Below are 25,861 nucleotides of genomic sequence, written 5' to 3' on the forward strand. Positions count from 1 at the left end.
GGAGCAGCACTGAAACTACTGGACTCTGGAATTGGAATGAGGTGAGCTAGTGGTATCCAGGGCTGCCTCATGCCGTCTTCAATCTGATGGCCTGCAGTCTTAAGGCCATGGGCGTGTTGTTGTACTGTCCTGACATTGGGGGTACACAAACTTGGGTGCTGGAAGTGTCTGTCCTTGATGTGGAGGAGCTGGGACCTAAAAGAGGTATGTCATCCAGCCATGAGCGCTTTGTATCTGGGTCCCCCAGGAGAGGTTTGGAAGGCTGCTGTGGGATCGGGTCAGGGTTGGGGCCAAAGCTGGGCCTCATTCTGGATCCAGACTGGAAAAACCATCTCTGCACATTGCCCATGGTTCTTTTGTGTTCTTAAAACCCTGGGGAAAAAAAGGGAGCTTTTAGATGACACTAGAAAAAGTGTGGCTGGAGCTCTTCAGACCTAGAACACTCATTCTCATTGTTTAACACCACCTGGGATCTCCAGACGCCAGGATCTGGGGACAAACCACAAGAGGCCAGCCACCCCTCCATGGTGAGGGGACAGTCTGCTTGCTAGGACTGTGGTTCCTTTATTATTAGTTTTACTATTGAAACATTTTACGGAGATCATTGATCCCCATGCACGTGTAGGAAATGGTGGAGTGGAAGGAAGGCCTTCACAGTTCCCCAGTGGTCACAACTCGAAAGCTCTCATACATTCTCACAGCCAGGATGTCGACGCTGGTACCTCCTCTCACACTTTGGCTTGGGCATCCTTCTTACCCCTGTGTTTCTCAGGCGGATCCGGCACCACATGGTTGCTCTGCTTCTCCTGTTTGTCTCTCCAGGTTTGTTGTTCCAAGCTCACAGTGGGAAATGCCTGAGAGCACCCAGTGTGGGAGCAGGGCCTCAGAGTCGGGCTGCCTGGGCCTGCGCTGGTGCCGGAGTTGCTGGGCGGCCTTTGGCAAATGCCTTCCATCTTTTCTAGTTTTGTCTACAAACCAGGGAGGTAAATGCTGCTTACCCTGCAGGGAGTCGTTAGGATTACAGCCCCGGAGGCCCACAAACCCTCTTACACAGCGAAAGTCAGCTGTTGCCTCCATTTCCCCACACCACTTCCTGACAGCACCCAGATGGCTGTGGTCAGCAATGCAGCAATCAAAATGTTTTTGAGCCTTGGGTAGGTGTTCAGTTGTATGCCAGGCACTTTGAGAATTACAGAGGAGACAAAGAGGCAGTTTTCACTTAAACAACTTTGTACCCTCGCTGAGGAAGCTTTCCCGGCAGCACTGGCTTATGGTGCAGATGGCTCACGATGCAAAATAATAAAATATAAATGCAAATGAGTGGCTCCTCCCCAAGATCTCCCCCCAGCTTAGCAGTGACTGGGAACATTTTGATCAGTGGCGTCTGGAAAGACTCCGAGGGGCACTTAGAGTGGAACCTGGAAAGGTGGGGTTCTGGCTCTGTTCCCAGTGAGGTGACAAAAATCAAGCCCACATTTCTTTCTTGCTGGCCGCACTCACAGGGTCCAAGGCTGGAGAGGAAGGTGGAATGACTTTTCTGATTTTTAAACAGAGACCAAGAGAGGATGAGAAAAAATGATCCAAGAAAGTCAATCAACAAAACTGAAGTAGAAGTGAGGTGCATGTTTCAGGATGTGGGTTTGGGGTCCACTTTCCGTAGCAAGCCATTCCCTGTAGTCTGAAGCTATCCTTATTCCACGCCAGCTTGGTCCACCAAGCCACGGTGTAATTATTATTGTGAACCCGCAGCCCGGAGTGTTGATCTGTTGAGTATCCAGCATGTGAGGCAAGGTAAGGCGAGCCCGGATCTTGGCCTGTGGATGTCTCTCTGTCTAGTGTGAAGCAGGACCTTGGTTCCTACGTGGGGGTGGAGAACAATCATCCAGTGATAGACCCCTTCCAGTGAATAAGACCCAGAACACCATGTGACCAGCACTGTACTCTCCTAGTCCTGGCAGGGTCCCAAGGCCTGGTCTCAGCAGCCACGGGACTTGGTAGCCAAGCCTAGGAAGAGCCCATTGTTTCTGTGCCTCGCTCCTGGCTATGTGGCTACTGGCTAGCTGACTTGTTCATTGTTGCCTTTATGGAGGGAACTATGAGCCATATATTCAGCCACAGCTGGGCGGTTGGCACTTGTTCAACTTTTACTATAGAATTTCCAATGGTACTTGTAGAAGCCCTCTCTCTCTCTCTCTCTCTCTCTCTCTCTCTCTCTCTCTCTGTGTGTGTGTGTGTGTGTGTGTGTGTGTGTGTGTATAGATGAGGGAGAAAGGCAAGCATTAAGCTTTCTGGAAAGATAGACTAGTCACCAGTTGTGTGATTCTAGATTGAGAGAGAGAACTGATCACGACAACTTGGTCTGAACACCACAATTAGGTGTATGCCCTATTAGGGATGGGGTATGCCGAGGTCATGGCCTTTTACCTTGCCGTTCCTGGATTTTGTTAAAGCAGAAGCAGCAGTAACAGTAGTGAGACTGAAGAATGTCATCTGCAGACGTTGAGAGCTTCCTGTGTGCTTGGTCTATGTCGTCGCAGCCCATTCCACCTCTGATGTGCCGTCAGCCTTGCTTGAGCATCGCATAATGAAAGTGCAGGGCTCTTGAGTGGTTTCCCCCTGTGTAATTCAGCAAGTGTATGCTGAGGTATGTTTGTACTGATGCCTGTGATCTGCTTTGTTCGGGCAACTTTTTTGGAAGTTCTGTTCAAGGCTTACAGGTTGGGTATCCCAAATAGGGTGATGCAGCCCATTGTTGGAGACTCGCACTGTTCCTGATTCTGATATCAGCGTCTTCAGGACTCTCTAATTCTCTTACAAGCTATGCTAGCGTGTGCGCACATCACCTTCTGAGAACTGATATGTCATGTTGCTGGTGATTCCGGTCGTCATCAAGGGCATTTTCCTCTCACTGGCCAGGCTGGGGTAGACAGTGTCAGAACTGCACAAGAGACGCCTCAGCAGGTTGGTCTATGACCCATAGCTTTAGCTTGCATCTGAATTACCTGTGGGGCTTGTTAGAGCACAGATATGCCCATCCCAGTCTCTACGGTTTGGGGTCCAACACAAGACTGCCTTTCCTGTCACAGTTCCAAGTGACGCTCATACTGCAGGTCCAGAGCTAGGACCAAGCCCTGGTTCCCCAACTCCCAGCTCTGTGTTCTGGCCCTGGGATGCTCTGGTCCTCTGCTCTCAAAAATGTCAGCAGCAGAGGGCGGGGATCTCTTTTCCTGTCCCAAATCAGAAAAGTGGACACAAGCTGTCACAGCAAGATTCTGGGACCAGGCGCCAGATCCTGCCCCTGATGACAGACATCTTTCCTGAGATTCGTTCACGCGTCCATTTATTTATACAGGAAACATTTACCAAGTGCCTTCTATGGGAAAAAGGTGTCCGGCCCCAAGGGCCCCTAGGCATACAGGTATTGTTTTGAGTTCTGAGGTGCCTGTGCACGCATTCCCTGTCTGACCTTGTGACGCTGCCTTGACGCTCCACTCCCCACCCTCCAATGGTGCTTTGGAGCCATTCTTTCCCTAACAGACATCTTGAGAAGAGAGAATTCACAGCTGGGAAACCCAGAACTAATGCCTGCGCTGCTGACTCCAGGTGACTTCAGCTAGCTCACTCGATTTCTTCTAGAAACTTCAGTGAGGTAATGATGAAGAATAGTTACCAACACTCCTTTCCCAGCCCGTGACTCTGGAACTGGGGCTCTCAAACTGCTTGTGACAGTGTTTGACTTCATTTCTGCTCTTAAGCAATGAAAACCTCAAAAATTATTAATTAATGTGTGTGTGTGCGTATGTGCATGTGTGTTGCCTGCATATATGTCTGTGTGCCATGTGTGTGCCCAGGGAGGACAGAGAAGGACATTGAATCCCCTGGAATTGGAGTTACAGACAGTTGCGAACCATCATGTGGGTGCTGGGAACCAAAACTGATTCTAGAAAAGCGTCTAATGCTCTTAGCCTCTGAGCCATCTCTCCAGCCGCTCAACAAACACTTTTATGCCTGTTTTCTTGTTCACCTGAGGAGGGTGGGAGGGGTGTGCACAGCCCAGCTGTCCCTGGCATGGCCGTTCCTGCAGGTCAAATGGGACTCTTCTTGGAGTTAAGGAGGAGCACTCCCGACGGCTTCCACAAATGTGTTTTAAGAGAGTGGTTACCAGATTACATTCACTTAGTGACAGTTATTGTGTTAGTATCAGAATGTTGCCAGTGCTTTAAAAAAATGACAGTTATGTCAAAAGTGGGTTTTCTTGCAAGTAAATACCTATAATAAAGATGTGCGTATAGACAGCTTCAAGCCGACTGCTTTTAGAAACATACCTGAAAACTTACACAGCAGTAAATATGCACTTTTCCAGATGTGGGTCTGAGAGAAGTCTTGGATTATTTTTATGTCTTGGATTATTTTTATGTCTTGGATTATTTTTATCCCTTAACATCTGATAAAATCATTAGAATGCAGTTTGACCCCTGAGCCTGGTGTGATAAGACATCAAAAAATGTTTGGTTTTTTTTCTTATCTAGTTAATCTGAGACAAATTGAATGGGATTTGCCTTTACTAAATGGGAGAAAAATTGAAATTTGCTTTTATGGGTATAGTAATTGCTAGTCAATATTATGTTAAAAATCATATCTCATAAAAATTTAAAACAAGCTGATCTAAAACAGCATATTTTAAACATAGAATAACCAAAGTTATCTATATATTTATATTTTTAAGTCTAAGAATGGCACTTCAGTTCTATAATGCCAGCACTCAGTAGGATGAGGCAGTAAGATTATATATTTAAGGTTAGCCTGAGCTACACAGTGAAACCATGTCTGGCATGGGCTACATAGTGAGACCCTATCTCAAAAACAAACAGGGTTGGAGAGATGGCTCAGGTTAAGAGTGGTTGCACCTCAGTCATGAAGATGAGTTTGGTTCTTAGCACCCATGTAGAGAGACTCACAAATGCCTGTAACTCTAGCAACAAAGGACCCTTCCTGGCCACACATGCGCACATAAATACACATAGATACATATACATACATAAATAAGTATTTAACAGACAAAACCCAAGCAGATGCACACAGTTTCCAGGACGAGTCAAAGATGAGAAGATGATAGCCATCAGAGAGCAAGCTCTGGGATCCTCCTGGCTCTGCCATTCTGGATCCTAAGGAACAGAAGGGCCTGGAAACCCCAAGTGTCATGTTTTGGACAGGAACAGGGACACATTGTTAGCACTGAGCTGTTGTCATGAGTGATATTGGAGAACTCACTTGCCAGAGAGCGATTTGCTCTCCAGACTAGCAGAGAGCTTTCTAACCACTAGAGCCTTGGCTGCCTGAGTGGAGGGAACCTTTGAGAGCAGATCTGGCAGAGCCGTCCCCGGACAGGTGAAGAGAAAGCTGAAATGGCCGACCACTTCTGCATCTTGGCCGCGCTGCAGCTGGGGCTGTCAACCTTGAGCCTGGGATGATAGTGACTCCAACGTTGGAGCCGCCAAAGACTCAGACCCGAGGGTGGCCCTCTCTTCCTGAGGCTACAATTTCTTCAGTGGAATTTAGCCCTTAGATGGGGCCTGGCACTGGGTTTCCCAGGAGCACTGGATATAGTGCCCCAAGTGGCTCTTGCCACCTTCCTGGACATGCCTGATCTAAGTAAGCCGGCATGGAGGTACACACCTGTCATCCTGGCACTTGTAAGTGTGAGGTCAGCCTGGGCTGCACAGTGAGCTCCAATATAACCGGGCTATATGGCAAGCTCTTGTCCCAAAACAAAGGGAAATAACAAATAAAAACCAAATAAACATAAAGACAGAAATTTTAGGTACTTTTGGGGGTGGCTGCAGAGACCTCTGGAAGAGGACTGGGGTCTGTGTTCAGGTGAAGGTCTGATGGTCTGGTCTGAGAATTTCTCATGGGCTTGGTTTCAGGACACACCTGGGTCTCTCCAAGCCCAGAATATCTTCAGCTCTGCCACAAGTCCAGTCCCTGGGTGGCTTCCTACCATCCTGGCTTGGTGTTTTCATGGCTGCAGTGACAGATGGGCAGCAGGCTGGGGGAAGCCCATCCCGGATTCTCCTTAGCTCACATTTTAGGAGCAAATGACTTGATACAATTTTGTTAATGTACCTGGATTATCCTTTCTCCTTTTTCTCTGGTTAAGGCTAAAAACAAATGCTTTTATGTATTTGGAATCCGCACTGAAAGTGGCCGGCTTGGAATACGCTTAGGCTCTGGGGTAAGCTGGCCTGGGGCTGACATTTGCTGCAGATAGTCGAGGAGAGCTTTTAGTTTCCATGGTCGCGTTAGCTTGCAGTTTTATACGTTAATCAGCAATTTTGGTCACCCCCACTCTCCCTCCCTGTGTGTGAGAGGTTGCATGTGTCCCACTTAGCCTGAGCGCCTCTTCAGCACCCGTCTGGAGTCTTCTTTCTGCACCCTCTATACCTAGGCCTGTCTCGGGCTTCCAGAGTGTTTTGGGGTGTCATCATGAAGCAGCGGGACCTCAGGATTTGTTGTCGTGAGTGAGATTGGACATGTTCAATGAACAGATGCCTTGCGTTCTGCCCCTGTCTGTGGAAGACCTATGCTGTGTGTGCCCTGAGCTCAGCTGGTCGCGTGGCTCTTGGTCTCTTGACACGTCCCTGCCAGCACTCTCTGTGTCCTGACAAGTCGGGAGACATTTCTGGTGGCCTCGGCTTGCCTCACTTGGGGAAGGGAATCCCCGTGGTGTGGGTGTGAATGAATTTCTCAGCTGGGCTTCTTACAACTCTCTTTCTTTGGCTCTCACCCCTTGGGCCAGTCCCATATTTTTTCAGGTCTCTCCTGGCAAAGGGTAGCTTGCCTGTGGGGAGCAGAGGAGAAAGAGGACTCGGGAGAATCAGCTGCAGGAGTTTCGACGTGGCCTTTTTCTGTTCTTCTTTCAGGGGAATTCTAGATGATGAACTTTCTGACTTGTCTCATCAACCTAGGCTTGCCCGCTAGCCTGATTTCGACCACTGGCCTAACCTCAACCACTGGCCTAACCTCGACCACTAGCCTAACCTTGACTACTGGCCTAACCTCGGTCACTAGCCTAACCTCGATCACCAGCCTAACCTCTACCACTGGCCTAACCTCGACCACTGGCCTAACCTCGGTCACTAACCTCTACTACCAGCCTAACCTCTACCACTGGTCTAACCTCGACCACCGGCCTAACCTCTACCACTGGTCTAACCTCGACCACCGGCCTAACCTCGGCCACTATCCTAACTTCTATGACCAGCCTACCCTCTGCAGTTGTCACTTTGCTGTCCTCTCCCACCCAGCCTTCCCGTCTGATCTCGAACACTCAGCAGAAGCCAAATTCCTGGACTGGCTCCTGTGCCCCTCCCTCATTTCTCCTCCGGGCCTTGAGTTTATTGAGGGGATGTATACGTGGGGCTGCGGGTGAGTAGCCTTGCCTACCTCTATTTTTGCCACGTGGGGTCCCTTCCTTTTGGATGGCATTCAACCCACTCCAAACTGGAAAGGGACCAGCTCAGCCCTGACAGAGCCCAGTTAGGTCACCTCCTCCCAACCTCCTGACCTGGGAAATCCTCTAAGCTGTCCTAATTACCTGTGGCTTCCCAGCAGCCAGCGTAAGCAGAGAGGGGACCCTTGGACAATCGTTCATACCCTGGGATTAACTCTCTGGTTTCTGCCTCCTTTCACTAGGCTGCCTGTCCTTGTGAGTGTGAACCCCTCTGGAGTCCTTCCAGCCTGTCAGCCCTCCTCCCTCCCCCTCCCCCCCCCCCAGGCATACATCCCTGAGACAGTCAGGCAGCTCAGCCTAGCACCTGGACAGGAGGATTCTTCTTCTCGCTTGGCACCAAGAGATAGGTCTATCTAGCTAAGGTCCGATTCCAGCCCTGTCTTGGCAGGAGCAGTTCAGTCCCCTGGGAAGTTCTTGCTGAGTCTTTTCTGGGTAGCCAGGCAACTGATCTTCAGACCCACTGTGGCAAGGATGCTAAGGTCCTGAAGGTACTGTACCAGACATGGTTATCAGCATACAGAGCGTCAGTGATTTCCCAATGCCACCTTATTTCCCCTCGTGCCTTATGGTGTCCAGTGTCCCTTTACCTGCATAGAGGCCCTCATCTCGGCCTCCTAATGGTACTGCCAGGTGCTCAGATTGGGAGCACTCAACCAGGATTTCTGCAACTTAGGCTCAGTCATTAAATGAGGGATGGAAGCAAAATCCATCCACATGATTGGCACAATGCTCTTCTCACTGTCCAAGCTGCAGCTTGATGGCAGGTGAGTATACCAGGTCAGCACGCAAGAGTTTCCAGTTCCAGACCATTTTCATTAGGGGTGTCCAGCCTGTACGTGGCTCCAGGGCTCTGCTGCCTCCCTGCATGTAAGAGGAAGGGCAGACGTGTGTGCACAGCGCCCCTTCAAAACAAAGGCAAAGACAGAAGGATGACAACAATCTCCCACAAACAGTGCTGAGGCTCAGTTCTCATGCTGTGTATGCAACAGTTTCTGCCATGTCTAGTCAGGCCAACTAATGACAGACTCAGGGAGGAACATCAGAAGTTCAAGACCTGACTGGACAGAATAAGCTGAAAGCCAGCCTTGAGACCCTGTTTCAAAAACAAGAACAAAACAAAAACCTGTGGATATAGTGCAGTGATTAAAGACGAGCCTCACATGCGTGAGGCCCTTGCTTCAATTCTTGCTATACCCTTCCAAAAAAAAAAAAAAGCCAATAATTTAAAAGTGAACAATTAATTGACACTCCATAGATTTGCTATGCTACACAGCTTCGTCCCTCTCTAGTTTCAAATGTGCCTACTGCAGAGGGTGTCCTATGCCCAGTGAGCAACATCCTCACCCTTGTTTTCAGTCCCCGGTGGTCATTTGTGTGCTTTCTCTGCACAGATTTGACAGAGATGGGTATTGCACACTAGCGAAAGCACAGAGCACACACTTCTTGTGTCTGGCTTCGCTCGCTTTTCGCTGATACCCGGGAGGGTCACCAGTGCTGTGGCGTGCATCGGTACTTCCTCTGAGGGCTGGGTTATTTTGCATTGGATTTGCACACAGCTTCCTTCACCAGTCACCAGCTGGTGGACCTTTGGCTGCATGAACGATGCTGTTGTGAGCAGAGGCATGGTGCTTGTGCGAGGAGTGTGCCCAATTCTGGTTCTCGAGGGGATACTGCTGGGGATGAACTGAGGGTCACACAGCAACCCTGCCATCCATCATGCTGTGGCTACTTTACAGCCACACTGGCATTGTGTGGAATTCTGACCTATGCGTTCTTGCCGCCTGATGCTTATCTCTTGAGCTAAGGTCTCCCCTTCAGTTCTGCCACTAGAGTTGGACAGCAGGCTCTCTGTCTTCCTGAAAACAAGCCCTAGCTCATCTGCAGGGGCCTGGGACTTGACTGCTCTTCCCCCTGCTGTTGGGTCTCACTCTGCTCTGCCTTCTTAGGCTAGAGGATGGAACCCCCGCCCCCCAGAAACCGGATGGTTTGTGATGTAGGACAGACGCTGTCTCCTGCCCTGTCTGCCCTGCCCACCTGCTGCCCGGACTGTGGCTGAGTTCAGGGCTGGTTGTCCTGCCTTTCTGGTGGCCTCTGCCCTGGAGCTCAAGGCAGGAATACATGGCATCTCACTGTCCTCTGACCCCATGACTGAGATAGTTTTCAGTCCGGCAAAGCCTGTAGACGGTGGTGTGACGGTTTTCTAGGGCTACCCCAAAACCCAGTACTATAGACCAGGTGGCTTCAGCGACAGACATTCATTTCCTCCCAGTTCAAAGCTAAAGTGAGGTGAAGATGTCCCCAGGGATGATTTCCTCTGAGAGCTCTTTCCTGTGGCTATAGGCGGCTACCTCCTCTGTGTGTCTTCACACCCTTTTCTTTCTGTGTCTGTCTGTGTCCCCTGTCCTACCAGGCTATTACTGGACTAGAGTCCGCAATAGTGACTGCATATTACCTAGCTGGCCTATCAGTCTAAGGTCCAGTGTGTTAGCATTTCAGTGTGAGTTTGAAGACCACCCAATTCATCTCTAACAGGTGGCGGCAATAGCAACGCTGCATGGTGGCCAGGGACAGCCTGGGGCATGTGGAAGAGACCTTGTGATGCTCTGGACTCCTGTTGGGTCTCAGAGTGACTCTCGCAGGCAAATACAGAGCAAGTGGAGTGGGGGCGAGAATACGATGGCTGTGAAGAGGGCACTGGGGGCTTTGTGAAGGGGAGAGAACCACTATCCCGATCAATAATTTATTCCTGGGTACCAGGCAGGAGGGTGTTGCCATGGCAACAGACCTTCTTGAATGTTACCACTCAGAGCAGCCTTTCTCTACTCAGCTTCCTCCCTCCCTCTCTTTCTCTCTTTTCTTGCTTTCTAGCTGACATCCTCCCCTTCTTTTTTCTTCTGTCCTAAGAATCCTTTTGTGGAATCCAGCCTGCCTGCACCTGGGCCCACTTCATTACACATCTGCTCACTGCAGGGACTTTTGGGCCCTCAGTGGTTGTGACAACTTTGTCTCCATTAGGGCTATGACCTTCATTTCTGTTTCTAAAATGTCAAAATTAAGGGGTGCTTTCACTGGCTGACCCCCAGGCCTCTTGTCTTAACACAGGAACCCTGGGTATTTCTCTTCTAGCCAGTCTGATGGCCTTCCCTAACTTGACTGTACTGACTCTAGCCTCACTTGGCTCCCTGTAGCAGGTTCCCTTGGGCTCATAGTGACTTATGAGCAGGGCATCATCCCATTGCTGGCTATGGCAACCAGTCCTTCATTCTTTCCTGGTTCCTACGGATGGTCAGCATGCAGCTAACCAGTCCCTGTGTCCCACACTCTACCCCAGTAATTGCTGGGACAGGGACTTTGCCTTACTGCCACACAGTAGGAGCCCTGGAAATGTCTGTGTGGCTATGAAGTCAACGGACAGAAGGCCTTGATCAGACTTGTTCCTGAGCTTCTCTCCCACTATTTCCAGGGGCTCCCTTAGCTCTACTAAATGAGACCATTGAAAATTTCAAGTTATTGTCTCACCCTTTAGAACTTGCTGCTCCCTTGATTCGCTGGCTTTCATAACTAATAAGAGACCTGGGCCCATAATAGTCATTTAGAACTTCACATTATTAGTCTTGTAATTGCTGCTAAGGGTCTTGTCTTTTCTCTGTGTTGGTAAATCCTGCTGCATAAAGATTAGGGAGATATACCTCTGGGCTAAAAGCTGGCAGGCTGGCGAGCAGGCTCAGTTGCTGCTGTGATGGTCCGCTCCTGCTAAGGCCAGAGCTGGGATGCGGATACTCACCAGGATCATCTGTGGGCACTGGTGGGGGTCGGGATAGGAGGGAATAGCATCGGAAAGTGAGGCTGGGTGGCTCTGGTGACCACCAGCTGCTGGTGGGCAGGATGGCATTGCTGCCAGTTCCTTCCCTCCTCCTCTGCAGTTTGTAGTTGGTAATCTGACAGCCATGATGCTCAGGCAGGTTTAGGGCGAGTGGGAGGCACAGAGGCGCTACAAAGGTCTCTGCTCACTTTGCTCAGAGGCTCCCCCTGCCTCCCCCTCCCCCGGAGATCTTCTCCCACACCTGGCCCCACAGTCCTCTTCAAACAGTGTTTATGACAGGCCTGATGGTTTGAGGCGGTAAAGGGCCAGGGCGTGGGGCTGATTGTTGCTGGGCAGCATCCTCTAAATTACCCTGTCCACTCAGCTACTTTTGAGGGTCTCCAACCCTCCTGCCAGGGAGGGTTGCTAACTGGGTTCCACAGTTACTGTTCTCCCATTTGCAGACCTCTCCTGATAGAATGTGTACCAGCTTTATCCCTTTCTTTCATGTAGAGAAACAGATATACATAGAATTTACGTTTGTCTTGTTTTTCTCTTCCCTGTTGGGTTTGAACCCCGGGGCCTTTCACATGCCAGCCTTCTAGTACTGAGCTCAAGTGTATACAAGTGTATAATTCATTGACACTTAGTTCCAGGACCTCAGTTGCCCCCAGAGGAAACCCCCTGCCAGTTAAGCAGTCATTTTCCTTTCTGGTTCCTAGTCCCTGGCAGCCTCTTGTTCTGCCTCTGCAGACTCTGCTGCTCTGGACATATGTAACTAGAATCGTTAATGTGACTTTGGGTGTCTGGCTCCTTCCACTCATTATGTTTGCAAGGCTTAAACCATTGATCTGGTGAGAATCATACTTTATGCCCTCGTCCGAATGACCCGTTTATCTACTCGTCCGTTGACAGGCGGTTTGGTCATTTCTACCCTCCTGACTGATGGAAAAGCTGCTGTCGTGAGCACTTTCGTGTGCAAGCTTCTGTTTGGGTACCGTTTTCAACTCTTTGGGGGTGCTCCCAGCAGCGGGGCCGGGTCACGTGGCAGTTCAGAGTTTAATTCCTGAAGGACGGGCAGTTCTGGCTTCCCTTTTCACATCTGTTTTGGAGACCATCTGCTGCTCCCTATGCTGCCGTCAGGCTCATGTCTGGGGGCCACGTGAGAGAAGTTTCTGGATCCGAGTCCCTGGTCAAAACTAAATACAATGGTTGAAGCTCTCTTGGGGAATGTCGGGACAGCGGTGGAGTTCTTTCTCCCCACTTTTCACTGTCACGGGATCTGATTCACTTTCACGCTGCCACCACCTGAAGATGCACACTGTTTCTTTATGGAAGCCACCACGCAGAATATAATTTCATCTTCTTGGGCTGTAGCCTTGAAAGCCCCCCCCCTTTTCTTTGCTTTTGGCAGTAAATGCCATTGCTGGCTGTTTCACCCCTCTCCGTCTCCCATCCTCAGCTCCATCTTTCAGCCAAGGAAAAGAAATCGCATGTACTCTGCGGGATGCAATCATACCTCCATGGGGCCCACTACAGAGTGTGCAGCAGGCTTTGAAGGCGGTGCCACAGAGAGAGCTAAAAAAGAAAAACAAAGAAAGAAGGAAAGAAAAGGAAACTCCTGCTCTAAGCGTGAGCAGCACATTGTCAGCTGTGTAGAGAGGCTCCCCGGGGACCTCTCTGAAGAAGACAACACTCATTTAAATGTATAAATTCCAATTCATTTGAGAGACGAGTCAGACAGCTTTCTAGGTTTATAATAAAAGCTGCTATGAGTGGTTATTGAATTATGTTCGCCTTTAGGAAATGAAAGGAAGATTTGAGTTTCGGGAGTTTTAAGGGAATGAATTCTAAAATAGAACCAGGAAGTGTGGTTGAGATGGTTGATACCAACACTGGGTTCTCTGGAAAGAGCCAGCGAGGGACCCAGACTTAGAACACGTGTGCCCATATTACTAAGGATGGAAGGGAACCTAGGGAGGGGACCACGGAGAGAACAGTGCTGTGTTTATCCTTCTGCCTTGGTGGGAGAGGGGGCAATGTGAAGAGAAGGGAGGCTGGTGAGTTAAGTTCTGAATGTTTTTCAATAACATGTCTGGACTGTCAGGAATGACCTTTAAAAGGAAGCATTTTAGCCAGCTTTGGGATGTTCTGGAAAAGTAGCTTTGGGCAAAGCACCTAGGCCGGTGTGCCAGGGATGTTTGACCAAATGGGTGGAGTGAATCTCCTCCTTGTTGGAAACCCAAAGCTGGCAGAGACAGAGAGGGCGGATGGGGGTTCCAGGGAGTGGCCTGGGGGAGGGGTGTGGCTAAAGAAGCTCCGTCAGCTTCTCAGGAAATGTCAAAGGCACCGAGGATGGTGACACTGTCCTCATTTGCAACCAGGACTGGAAGTAGATGACAAGGTCAGGGGAGTTTCAGAGCCAAGTGTAGGTCCCCTTGCCCCTTGTCACCATGGTAACTCGCTCCAAGGTTTGAAGAATCCTGCCCCCAGGGGAAGGAGCTACTCGGAAAACATTTTCCCAGGAGTCGTTTCTTTGGGGTCACATATTAGCGCTTGCTGGCAAAGCAGGGCAGGATGCTACAGCCTTTCTTTTTTTCTAAGTTCGAAATTATGGATGTGCAGACATTTAAATGGTTTTAGTCATTTCAAGTTTATAATAGACTGGCATTTTCTATATCCAGAGCACTGGGCAGCAGTGGCTACCCTCACCTTCTGAAGTTCTGCAGCTAGACACCTGAGCCATAAAGCAGTAGCTACTCTTCCCCACCCTCCAGCCCCTTCATAGTCCAGTTCTCATCTCTAGGGATGGCTTATTTTGGCTCATCCATGGATGGGAAATCATACCATCCTTGTCCCTTTGTGTCTGTTTTTTTTTTCACTTGGCATAATTTTTTTAAGATTTTAATTTTTTGAAGTGTTTATCTTTTATTTTTATGTAGACGTGTGGGGTTGTGTGAACCCTGTGCTCCACATATGTGCAGGATCTTGCAGAACAGAAGACATTGGACCCCTGGAGCTGGAGTTACAGACAGTTGTGAGCTACCATGCGGGTGCTGGGAATCCAACCTGGGTCCCTTGGAAGAGCAACCAGCACTCTTAACCCAGAGTCATCTCTCTAACCCCGACATCGTGCTTTTAGGGTTCATCCACATTATAGCATGTATCTGGGCTTCATTCTCTCTTTATTTATTTATGATAGTGGGGGACCAAATCTAACTAGGCAAGTGCCATATCGACTGAGCCACATGCCCAGCCCCTTTATCTTTTTTATGACTAAGTAATATCGTATCGTATTTTCCTCTTGTTCTTGAGGACAGTCCGGTTGTTTTCACCTGTTGCTGTTAGGAATCATGGTGAAATGAGCATTTGTGTGTAAATATCCAGATTCCTGTTTTCAGTTCTTTCAGGTATACACATCTAGGAGTGAAACTGCTTGTCACATGGTACCTCTCGGTTTAGTTTGTCAAGGAACTGTTTCTAGCACCAGGCCTTAGAGAGGACTTCCTGTCCCCTCTCTTCCAGTGACTGTCAGGGTTTGCTCTGCTCTGGGAACTGTCATGTCTAGCTGGTCATGGACGGAGACCAACCAAGCCCATCTTCCCAGAGATGAAGCTCAGCCCATGCAGGAGAACCTCAGCCTTGAGGAATGCATCTGATGAAGCAGCCGTGTTGGTGGCAGGAGTCAGAAGCAAATTCTAGTATGGATGGGACCTTGGAGGCACATCAAGTCCATGAGAGAGGTCAGTTCTCAGGTAGTCGTGTCTCTTGAGAATGAAGAAGCTACCTTCTTCACATGCAGAGTTTGAGTCCGGAGACATAGAAAGGCCTTTCCTGGCCCTGCAGTATGTCTTACCTGGTGTCTCTCTGGCTCTCATCTTGTCCCTATCAGCTCTCATAGCTTCAGATGGTACCTGCTCTTCCCCTCTTCATCTTGTTGACATCATAGGTCAGTACAAAACATTGGCTGAGGTCTCCAAGAAACAGCAAAGATAAGGCGGGCTTCCTGATGGCAATCATGGTGGGCTGCTAATTATCACACCAGAAGGAGAATGGAGCCTGGGCTTAGAGAGGACATACAGGACTTGCTCTGGAAACCAAGGGTGGGGCTGCTCACCTCCAACTGAAGGACTGGACAGACCTCTTGGAGGAGGGAGCACGGCACTTGGCCCTACAGGACGGGCCCAGTTAGGGCTCTCCTGGAAGAGATGAAGTGAGAGACTTAGGATCAGAAAAGGACAAGGTGTGGACATGGCCTTTTTCTGCCTCTGGGAGAAAGCAGTGCATTTGATTACTGTGTGTTGGCAGTGAGACCTCTGGAAGTCTACGTGGGGCAGGTGGATTGTATTCTGTAGAACAGGAGGTCCCTAGGGGTCACCTGTAGAAGAGTTTCTCAATGCTGTTCTGTTTTCAACTGGAGAACATTCTGGTAATAACAGGGAGACGGTGGGGCTGCAAGTCCTCCCATCCTTAGCTTCTGCCTCTATGGACACCGTGGGTACATATATGCACATACACCATGGGTACATACACACATGCGCACGTGTGCGCGCACACACACATCTATGCACCATACATACATGGAGACATAAATCAAGGTAGACATGCATCCAACAAACACACATACAGGAACTAGAATAGAAATCATGCCAAGACTGGAAGACTCAATTTTAATTTACTTTTATTTTATTAGATTTTTAAAAAATATGAATCCAAGTTCCCACTCCCTCCCCTTCCCTCCTTCCCTCCACACACCCTCCCACTCCACCCCCATCCACTCCTTAGAAAGGGTAAGGCACATTGCTTTGGGGAAGGTCCAAGGTCCTTCCTACTTACTATATCTAAGCTGAGCATGGTACATCCAAAGAGAACAGGGCCAAGTACATGCAGTAGGGATAAATCCTGGTGCCACTGCCAGTGGCCCCTCAGTCTTCCCCAGCAATTCAACTGTCAACCACATTCAGAGGGACTAGTTTAGGTATTAAAATTCTAAATAACCCAATTAAAAATGGAATACAAAACTAAATAGAATTCTTAATAGAAGAACCTCAAATGGCCAAAAAATACTTAAGGAAATGTTCAACATCCTTAGCTATCAGGGAAATGCAAATCAAAACAACTCTGAGATACCATCAGAATGGTTAAGATCAAAAACACTGATGACAACTTACGCTGGAGAGGGTGTGAGGTAAAGGGAACTCATCCATTGCTGGTGGGAATGCAAACTTGTACAACCACTTTGGAAATCAGTATGGCAGTTTCTCAGAAAATTGAGAATCAACCCACCTCAGGATCCAGCAATACTAATCTTGACCAAATACCCAAAAGATGCTCAATCATACTACAAAAGCATTTGTTCAGCTGTGTTTGTAGCAGCATTATTTGTCATAGCCAGAACCTGGAAACAACCTAGATGCCCCTCAACCGAAGAATAGATAAAGGAAATGTGGAAGACTTAATTTTAGAACATGGGTTTATCTAGCACACCACACCACACCAGACACACACATACATACCACGACCACTAGCAAGAGTAGCCTGTAAACTCAGCTGAATACACGTGTACCGAACTGTCTGTATACACCTGAGACAGACTTGAACTCATGTATACTGAATCATACTAAGACACATACTTAAAACAAGACAGTCAGATATCCTAGAACATATATACCCACACACCAGCCAGGTGCATGCAGACACTTTAAAATACTCCCTGGACCACACGTGCACACACCCACTGGAGCACCCATGCATCCACACAGAGAGACTGAAGCCTTTCCCCAGAGACACACACTATGCCTCCCACAGACTCACAATTGCACATCCACACATTGGCACAGCCACAGACTGACCCATATGACCACACCTGAGCAGAGACAGGAACAGGTGCATGTGGTCCCTTCTTGGCCATGATCGCTCTAGAGGCTCGTGTTAGTCAGATGTTCACAGGACCGTGACCAAATACTTTAGAGACACAGCTCAAGAGAGGACTTGCTTGTTTTGCCCGTGGCTCCAGAGATGTCAGTCCAGTCTGGAAACATGGCAGAGCGGAACAGTTCTCACAGCAGCCAGGAAACATACGATGTCTGCAGGAACTTTTCCCTTTTCCCTTGATTCCAGCCAGGCACACAGCCCAGAAAATGATGCTACCCTCACTCAGGCTGGGCCTTCCCCTTGGTTCACCCTCTCCATAAACACATTCCCAGACATTCCCAGAGATGTGTTTCATCGCTCTCCTAGGGCTTTCCCATTCCTATCAAGTCAAGATAGCACATTGAGCTGGCTGGCTTCAGTGACGGACTTCCCCACAACCACTGCCAGCCCTGTGCACGCTAGGTCAGTCCGGGACAAGACCTCAGGGATGGTGACCCACCTGCCCCTCAGTGCCAAGCTTTCCACAGCTATGAGAGGGCTACCCACCTTCTGCCTAAGCTCTTCAGACAGAACCTATTGTGATTTCAGATTCCCCATTACAATAACATTTGATTTCCAATCTGGACCAGAGTGTGTACCCAGAGATGAAGTAAGCCATCAGCTAACAGGAATGGGTGGAGGCTTCTGGCTTGCTCAGCCTAACCCTGTTCCCTCTGTCTGGCAGTCTTCGGCCACAAAAGCCAGCAATCCCCCAAATCATGGTATTGCAGCATGATATGCAGATTCTGTGATCCCACAGAAGGAACCAGCAGGTTGGACTTGGTGCGTGAGGTTACCTGGGTGTGGGGGTATGGCCAGCAGGCAAGCGACCCTGAGGATGGGAAGCAGTGGAGAGCGTGACTCAGCTGCCTGGCCAGGATAGCATGAGTGCTCCTCCAGGCCCGCCAGCTGTCACCGCAGTCATCCTGAACTGGCTTGCCTGCTGTCCTCTGCAAATGTGACCCGCATTCAGGTGGACCGGCAGCTCTCTCCTTTGCCCGCATTCCTCTGCTGCCTGCTATTCCTCTCTACTCCTGCTCTCCCGCTCCACGCTTCCCTTCTGGGGAGTCAGCTCCCTGGGCTGGGAAAGGAGATGTACCTCCCGGAGGTTTTGAAATAGGGCTGGTGGGCTGCCCAGACAAAAGCCAGGGAAATGGCACAATATGGCTGAGCTGAACTTCTGCAGCGGAGAAGTGGCAGGCAGTGAGGGGAGCAGGTACCTTCTGGGATCCCCCCACACTCCACAGCCACCAGGGGGAATTCACCTGATTGTACACACAGCTCCTCAGAAGCTCACCTCCATGTCTGTTTCTCTTGACTGTGGGCTAAGTCTGGGTTTGGCATTAGTACCCTTCCCCCATTTATCTGGTGGAGGGAGGCAGACTCAGTCGCCCAGCCACACCCAGGGCACCTGCTCTGTTCTGACTGAGTCCTAAGCCAGCCCTCCCCCATGTATTCTTCCCCATCTCTCCCTGTCCCCCACAAATGTCACTGGCTGTGTTTGTTGTAGGCCAGAGAAATGGCTTGCCATCAGCCCCAGAGAGAAGCAGGGCTTGGGGCAGGACATGGGCTTGGAGAAGCCAGAGGCAAGAGCTGTTTACCTCATAGGTGCCCAGTGTGGTGGGCAGACAAGTCACTCAGGATAAGCATGTCCCTCAGGGATGGCCATACCCAAAGCTGAGGCCACCATCTCCAGTGCTCCAACCACCATATTCCTGTGGACAGTTTTTCCTGCTAACAGTTGTTTATGTCCTTCCCAGAAAATGTGGAAACTATGGACATAAGGGGAACCTGCACGTTATCCATAATTTTACTCTCAGCGACTACGTTCTGTTTTCATCATTTACCTTTTCCGCTTAATTTTCCATTTTATTAAAATAGTGTCCAATATTATTTCATTCTCATGTTTCACTGCTTATGATGATGGTTTAAACTTTTAAAATGCTTACCTTGTACCTCAGGCCCTGTCATTATTGAGTCCTTGTCATTTAACATGTAAATAAGGAAATGAAGGCCCAGAGAAGCTAAGTACCTTTCCCACAGTAACACAGCCTATAAAAGACAGAGACAAATTTTGAACCCAGGTCCTTTGGTTTCAGAATTTGCAATTTCCATTTCTATTTTCTTTCAAACTGTGGACATACTGTAATTGTCATTTTCCCTAGCAATTGCTGTGTTCTATTACTTCCATTTTTGCCTTTTATGAAAATATCCTTTCATGTATATAGGTTTAACACTATGGGTCCAACTAATATTCAGGAAAAAAAATCTGTCTGTATGAACATGTGTGGACTTTTTCTTGCCATAGTTCCTTCAACAGTATGGTAGAGCAATGATTTACACGTTGTTTAAATTGTTCTAGGAATTATCAGTACTGTGGGGATGAGTAATTGTAGGCACAGGCACTATGCAGACAGCATCTCACAAGAAGGGCGCTTGCGTGTCTGTCGGAGCTTATGTGAGTGTTGGTCTGGGTGTCTTCTTCAGGGCTTAGAGCATTGCTCCCACAGATTCTGAGGGTGTCTGCCTTTGCATGAGCCCTGGCTTAAATATTCCTATCATCCTTGATGTTTTTCTTTTAAGAATCACTTCCAGAAATGAAGCTCAGGACAAAGGACGTAAACATTTTAAAGATGTTTAGGTGTTCTAGACTTCCTCCAGCAGGCTGTTGCTGAGATCTGCTCTCCAGAAACTACGGCCAACCCCAGCTTGCCCATCAGAGGGAAAACAGGGTAGTGGAGGAGGAAGTTGGTTCCTGAAGGGTCACTGCTGGGACTGGGGTTGTTCAGTCTGCAAAAGTGGAAGGGGGAGTGAGGTGGTCTCACTCGTATCTAAAGTGTCATGGAGTGTTGAATGGAAGAGCAAAGTCTGCCCCCAGACCTTTACACAGAAGTGAGCTAATGTGTGGAGGCTGTGGAGAGCCCTGTGTACCCTGGGTAGAACAGGATTGCTGCTGGATAGCCCTGGCATGGGTTCACATAGGATGTATGTATCGGGCAGGGCTGGCCCAGAGCTGCCACTCAGCATTCCCTCCCCCACTAACATTACGTCTTTGAATTATAACAGGGGGTGGGTCTGCTCCCCACTGCCCCCACCTTAGGGAGCCTGGCCCAGCCTGGTACCTCTCCCCATCTATCCCCTCAGCCTGAAGAGCACAGCCTGGCTTGTGTCGCAGGCCACACAGCTCCTCCATTATGCATGAGGGGGATCCAGCGGTGAGCAAGTGAGCCAGGCTGAGGGGAGGGACAGGCCATTATTAATAAACAAGTTATTGTGTGGTGTTCCATTTACAGCACTCTCAGAGGACGTGGTGGGCTTGAGATAATAAAGCCCTGTTTATGTTACACAGGCCTGGGAGGTGGCAAGTGGGGCCTGGCAAGGAGCAGGGGCACCAGGAATGATTTTGATTCCTCCTGGGGGTAGGGCTGCTGTCTTTGCTTCTCTACAGAAGAAGGCCAGCACTCAGGGGAGAGGGTCTAGCTGGGATTTTATACAGGCTTCAGTTTGCCTAGGGCCTAAGAAAAGTCAGCTTTCCGTGTCAAATTGTCCACAAGGACATCTCCTGACGAGTCGCCATTGGACAAGCCAGGAGCGGTGAATGGTAAGCTCCCCTCTGCGCTTGGCCTCCTGCCCACTCCTCCCCCATTCTGCTCTGACCTTCCGAGGCTCCCTGGAGGTGTGTGGTGGGACCTCCTAGCCCAGGGGTGGTTTGATCAAGGTTAGCAGACAGGCAGAGAGTGATGATGAGGGTCTTGTGTTCTTAACAAGCTAAAATTTCATAAGGAACAAGGCAAGGGTTGAGTCTGAAAGCCCCGAGAAGAGGCAGAGGCAACCTGGTCTGTGAGAGAGGGCCATCCAGGAAAGAGAACCACTGGAGAGCTGTCAGGGGACAGATTTGAGGGTGCACACCCTGTCATAAGGACTGGGTTGACTCTAGCTCTTTCCTTCTGGGGAACATCCACCACAGTTCTCCACCCTTTACTCTGGGCATTCGGATCCCCAGCCACCTCTCCCTCCAGCCAAGGCTCGTCTGACTCAGTGTTGGTGCCTCTGGATGTCAGGGCAGAGCTGCAGGGCTGCCATTGGGAAGAGCTGGGGATTGTGTGTTTTGTCGGTTGATTCCTTGAGAAGAGATCACGTGCTGATTCTGAGAGACCTTGAATCCTGTCAGTTTTGAATGAGAACAGGGAACCAGACTGAGTTACTTGGCTCTGTTGGAACCTGATGGCCCTCATCTGGTCCTTGTCTTATGGGTCAGCTCTTGCCTGTCACTCTTCTGGGGTGGAAAACCTCATTCCAAGGACAGCTCTGTCTAAAAGGAGGTGTGGCAGGTGTGTGTGTGTGTGTGTGTGTGTGTGTGTGTGTGTGTGTGAGAGAGAGAGAGAGAGAGAGAGAGAGAGAGAGAGAAGACTGTAGGAGGGCAGTCTGTCTTACCCTCATGGGGACAGGCTTTTGAGACAGAAGTTTAGATACAGTGATTTGAAAGTTGCATTTGGTTTGAAGACTCAGCGATCTTGTCTAACTCAGAAAGGGTCCAGAAGGAACAGACACCAAGTTCTGGAGGAACATTCCCGTCACTCACTGAAGCCTGAAGGCTCAGCCTCCCTAAAGGCATTTGCATCCTTCCCCAAGGGCAGTGTCAGGAAATGGGGACACCTAGGATGCTCCCTCACCATGGAGAACAAAGCAGGACCCAACACCCTTACCTGGCTTCCGCAAGGCCTGAGGAAGAGACATCCAACAGAATCACAGTCCTCCCAGCCCCCACAGTCCGAGAAAGCACCTGCCGGTTCTGGGAACAGGCCGTTTCTCTGATGTATATGCCAGGCCACCTGAGTTTCTGCCTAGAGAAGATGTGGCCTGCATTGTCAATCAACCACAGGCTGCCTGGAAGACACCTGGCTTGGAGGAATGACCCAATGACCTCTGACATGCCTTTGAGGGGCAAGAGTGGGAACTGTTGGATCTGTCATTTGCTTGTCAGTTATTGTGGGCAGTTACAGGAAGGATTAGGAACCCAGACAAGACCTTCTGTATAGAGGCTGACGTAGGTCAAGTTTCTGGTCAGTTCTTTCTCTGAGGTCCAGGCTCATGGTATACTGGAAGGAACCAGTGAAGTGGCCTTTTCCCATGGTGGAAACAGTCAGGAGTCAGGATGACTTTAGCCACTGTCCTTGCTCCTCTGAGGTTTTACTCCAGGACAGGCCTTTCCAAGAGCACTGATATCCATATTTTTACAGTTCTCCCAACAACTTAGAATCAAGGAAACTGAAACCCAGAAAAGTTAGCAAGCTGCCTGATGTGGCAGCCGGTGACCGGGCACGGGAGCATACATTCTAGAACCTCTTATCCTGACTTCTCAGGGCTGGACAACAGAGTGGATTAGCTTGGTGACCACTAGTAAGACTAAGTCTGATGCAAAGAAATACTTCCTGCCAGCGAGGGGGCTGTGTGGAGTGTTCTTCCTTAGGGAGCTTGGAGAATGCCTGTTCTTTAGGCACTGCCGCAGGCTCAACTCTGGATTGACGACCACTTGGAGGTTTTCCTTCTGAGCATGGTGGTCACTGTGTTCTGGACTTTATACCAGCAGTTAGGTGTCTATATGAGATGCCTGACTGTGGGTCAGTAAATATAGGCCACTCTAAGACCTATGCTGGGATGTTGGATCTAGAGAAAGGCACACAGTTGCTGGAGAATTCCTAGAGAGGGGGAAACCATCCCTGAGGAACTGGAGAGTAGCCTGAACTTGATGGACATTTCTTTCCACCTTCAGCAGGGTGTGCCTATTACATAGAAAGAAGCCCTAGGCTCCTGCCTCCCTCTGTTCCCCTGATTTCCAACATAAAGTTAAGGCTGTGCTCTGCCTCTGTAAGGAGAACCCAGCAACCTATTGCATGTGCTAGGGGAAGCTGCTGTGGCCTGAAAAGGGAGAGGGAAAGGCCTTTCCTGGGACCTGTGAGCGGTCCAGGTGGCTCTGGGGCTCCTCTCATAACTTATTCCTCTCTGCTGCCGCAGAGGTAAGGCAGCAGCTCCAAGGAGGTGTTTTCCTTTCCTCCTCTCTTCAGCTTCCTGTCCAGCTGTGTGATCCCCAGTTTCCTCACTGAGAAAAGTGATTTTAATCTCACCTGCCTCTTGAACTTTGTCATGACTGATAAACTGATTCTTGAAACCAGGAGCACAGTAGGAAGGAGGTGGAGGGAGCGCTCTCGTCCATGTGCACATGACTTCCTCAGCCCCAGTCCACTTCATACTAGAGTACAGGCCCTGTAGATGTGCCCTCGTGTACCAACACATGTCCACAGCCAAGCCTGGCTCTGGCTCCTAACTCCAGCCCCTTACCCCTGCTTTCCGCCGCACCCCATAGTTGGGGGAGCCAGTGCTGGACCACATGCCTGCTGTAGGCTAGTTCTGCCCAGAATGTCTTCGGTCCTGTTTGGGGTCTCTGGAGGTGAGCTCTCTTGCCTTTGGTGCCAGTTCTGACTTCACCTGTCTTCCTCACAGCTCAGCAGTGTCTCCACTGCCTGGGGATCTGGCTTTATTCCGTTCCCTTTTAGTGCTATGACAGGCTCCCCGGGGCCCCGCCTCCAGGTCTTGCATCCCCAGCAGTCATTCTGGATCCTCCGCCCCCTCTCCACCCCCCTGGCTCTTGTCCTGGTGGCACCTGCCCCACCTCTTGCCCTTCTCAGCCTGTACCCTCTCCTTTCTTCTGCAGCCTCCCACCCTGGTGTGCACTTCCCCGAGACTCAAGCATCCTTTCCATCCCTCAAAAGGTCTTGTATCAACTTTAAAAATTTGTGAGGACCCACATCTGCACACTGGTGTGAACTCAGCTGGTCTGGGAGGTTTCCGGCGTGAACACAGTGTGTGTCCCTCACGCTGGTCAAGGAAATTTCCTCTGCTGTATTCTTTTGGCATACATTCTCCAGTAGTCCTGTCAGCAGCCCAGTGAGGTAGATATCACAGTCCTTATTTTATAGACGAGGAGTCAGGTAGACTGACTGACTTGCCTATGGCATGCCACACAGTGATTAGGTGGGAGAACAAGGACTTACGCCTGGGTCTTTGCGTTTCCCTGGGAACGACTGGGCCTCAAGAAGGTGTGGATTAAAGAAGATTAATATCAACACATCTGAATTTCTGTTACACAGGCGCTGGGTTTCTAAGCGAGCAAACCCAAGCTTTCTGCTGTGGTCCTTCCTCCAGACACCTAGACCCATGGCCACAGGTCCCTCTCTCACACAGGCTAGCCTGAAGACGGAGGGGAGGATGGAGCTTTCCAGGGTCCCTGGAAGTCTTAAGGTCAGACAAGGACGGGGAGGAAAGGCTGTTAGCTTCTCAGTAAGTGCCTGAAAGAGACTCTCGGTTGCTGGGGGTGGGAGTGGGAGGGGAACTTGTTGAGGACAGAGATGGGAATCTGGAGGGGACTGAGTAATACAAATACAGTATTAACAGGTAAGGTTTCTCTTTCTTCAAAAGCAGGCTGTGAGGGAGTATTGAGCAAAAATGCTTGCAGATTATCCAAGAGGTCATAGGACGAGAAACTTGTGCAATCCTGAGTGGCTAACAGCTTTGGCCTACAGTGGGGCAGGACACAGTGTGTGTGTGTGTGTGTGTGTGTGTGTGTGTGTGTGTGTGTATGCGCTAGCTCATCCCTCCACACACCCCTCAGCTCCCCTGCTGTGGCTACTGTGAGGTCAAAGACTGATAATGGGCTTGGCTAAGTGTGTACCAGGTGTACTTTAGTTGTTGTTGTTGTTGTTTTGTTGTTGACTCTGGTGTTGGAGCCTCTCAGATGCTAAGCACTCCCTCTTCCTCTCAGCTACACCCTTCTCTTAACTTTCAAAGTCAACTGTACTGAGGAAAATGTGTGTTTGTTAAGAGCACAGTAGGGGAGCTTTGACATATATAAATATATATCAAATATATATTCTCCAGTAGTCCCTTCAGCAGCCTGGTGAGGTAGATACCATAGTCCTTATTTTATAGATGAGGAGTCAGGTAGACTTGATATATGTATGTGTGTGTGTGTGTGTGTGTGTGTGTATGTGTGTGTGTGTGTATGTGTGTGTGCATATATATATATATATATATATATATATATATATATATATATATATATATATATATATCTCAAGCTGAAGTGCCTACCATCCCAGTGAAAACAGACTGTCTAGTGCCCCCATCCCACGAGCAGTCAGTTTTCCTTCCCACAGTTCCTGGCCCCAGATAAACTCTGATGACTTTGTTACCGAAGATTTGTTTCTTTCATATAAATGGATTCAGTGTCCAATAAAAAAGACAGTTCTTTGTGTTACTTCTTTTTCCCCTTAGAGACCTCATCTCAGGTAAAGTCACATAAGTATCTGGAAATATCTTTAGGATCAGCAGTGGAGCAAAGTGAGTGCATTAAGTCATTAGAGATTAGAATAAGAAAAGTCAGCGCATCCCAAACATGGGGGTCAGCTTCCTGAGAGAGAAGACTTGCGTGTGTGTGTGTGTGTGTGTGTGTGTGTGTGTGTGTGTATGCGCACGTGTGTGTAATTCTGCAGCTTACTAAGTTACATTAATACTTAAAGGATATAATTTATAAGAAAGTTTAAAGGTCCAAGTTTAAAACTGAAATAGAGTTTTAA

The 25,861-nt window shown here is 49.3% G+C and overlaps 1 protein-coding gene across 17 annotated transcripts in view; it reads left to right on the forward strand.

Moving 5' to 3' along the window:
- Window positions 1-25,861, forward strand: part of Nfasc (neurofascin) — a 171,768-nt gene that overhangs the window by 11,995 nt on the left and 133,912 nt on the right. Inside the window, exon 1 of one of the 17 annotated variants that reach the window (XM_087906526.1) lies at window positions 14,900-15,058. The exons of the other annotated variants lie outside the window; for them this stretch is intronic. The gene's annotated coding sequence lies outside the window, so the exon portion shown is untranslated. Of the gene's footprint in view, window positions 1-14,899; window positions 15,059-25,861 lie in introns of those variants that run through there. 17 annotated transcript variants of the gene reach the window in all.

This window comes from Myodes glareolus, chromosome 5 (assembly GCF_982192425.1).
Source record: "Myodes glareolus chromosome 5, mMyoGla1.1, whole genome shotgun sequence".
NCBI classification, from domain to species: domain Eukaryota; kingdom Metazoa; phylum Chordata; class Mammalia; order Rodentia; family Cricetidae; genus Myodes; species Myodes glareolus.